General features: G+C 35.0%; 1 pseudogene; it reads left to right on the top strand.

The window, feature by feature from the left end:
* Nucleotides 1-229: 229 nt before the first annotated feature.
* Nucleotides 230-1059, top strand: LOC119540559 (annotated as a pseudogene).
* The last annotated feature ends 515 nt before the right edge of the window (nucleotides 1060-1574 follow it).

The following is a 1574-nucleotide window of genomic DNA, read 5'->3' as shown; positions in this document are numbered from 1 at the left end:
ATACACATTAGAATACAAAGTCCCTAGAAGTCTTGGAATTTAAATTTTTGAATCCAGGTATTCCCAAATTGATTTGACCATGGAAGCATTTATTTTTTTTCTTCATAATGTAGTTGTTAGCATCATACAGACTAGAAGTTTGAAGAGAAAAGTTAAAGTAATGTGATATTAGAGAATATTTGGGAATATGTAACTACTTTTGTAAAAATGTAATGCTATGCTTTAACATCTACAGGCAACTGGGGTGTCTTTAGGTGGTGTTGATCTCACAGTCTGGGTACTCACAACAGGGTATTAGCCCACTGAGATAGCCACACCAAAGTGCAACATCCCACCAGCACCAAGGCACACTTGAGAAAAATTCAGAAGATTTTACTTAACCAAACACAGTGGCTGAAAGCTCACACTCCAACATCATATGGGTTCTATAGCTCTCAATGCCACTTTTCATGGACTGGTTAAAAAGGAAGATGGATCTGAAGTTGGTGTTGGAGGCACAGGTAACAGAATCTAATACACAGAAGCACATATTGCAACTCTCCACTTTCCAGATGACCATATTAATGCTTTTTAATTACAGAGAAAAAAATATTTGAGGAAATTCAACAGGAGACTCAAATCCTTAAAAGAGAGCTTGTTGGAGCCCTGCAGTCCCTCACCTGTGGTAAATCAACACAGCAGGTTCATACAAAAGATCCCAAGTCAAAGGAAATAGAAAGTGGTCACATATTTACAGTTGATGACCAGTTTATATCCAAACTACATAGGGTCAAGATTCCAACAATTGCTGCCAAACAGGGTGAATCTGACCCAGAAAGGAAAGAAACAAAGCAGAAAGTAGATGATGACAGAAAACATGAATAGAAGCTGCTATAGTGTGCATAATGAAATCTAGGAAGAGGATGCAGCCCAATGTGTTAGTAGCAGAGATAACAGCAGTCGAAGGCTCAATTCTTATCAAGTCCAGTTGTTATTAAGAAATGTACTGAAGGACTTATTGAGAGAGCATATTAGTCGTGAACACCTGAGGATAGCAAAGTATACACATATGTAGCATAAAATGCATTCAGAAATTTATTCTTGGAATGTATCCCACATGGACTTGGAAGTTCTCTTAAATCATTAAACATTAAGGCAACATCTCTTCTGTTAAATCATTAAATATTAAGACAACCATATATTCTGTTAAATTACATGTTCTAGACCATTCAGATGAAGCTTTTACTTCCTTTGATAGTTTTCAACATCAGTTGATTGTGCTTCAGGCTGTTCAACGTTTATCGCTGAGACATCATCTTTACAGTTCCTTGGGAAAATGTGAATGTGCCATGTTTCGTTTTCAATACTGTATGAAAACAGGAAAAAAATAAACCAAAAATTTAGAAAGTATAGCTCATCAAAATAAAATTGTTGGATTTCAAGAAAATACTATGCCTTAAAATTTATATTATATATTTCAAAAATCTGATTTCCCTGAAATTTTTTCATGTCATTTTTATCCAAGTTACTATTTAGTATACTTTTATCAAATGACATTTAACAACACCTAGTTCTTTGTCCTTTGGGTGCATTAC

The sequence above is a fragment of the Choloepus didactylus genome, chromosome 7 (assembly GCF_015220235.1).
Source record: "Choloepus didactylus isolate mChoDid1 chromosome 7, mChoDid1.pri, whole genome shotgun sequence".
NCBI classification, from domain to species: domain Eukaryota; kingdom Metazoa; phylum Chordata; class Mammalia; order Pilosa; family Megalonychidae; genus Choloepus; species Choloepus didactylus.
Note: the sequence above shows the minus strand (reverse complement) of the source record. Positions and strands in the feature narration are given on the sequence as shown.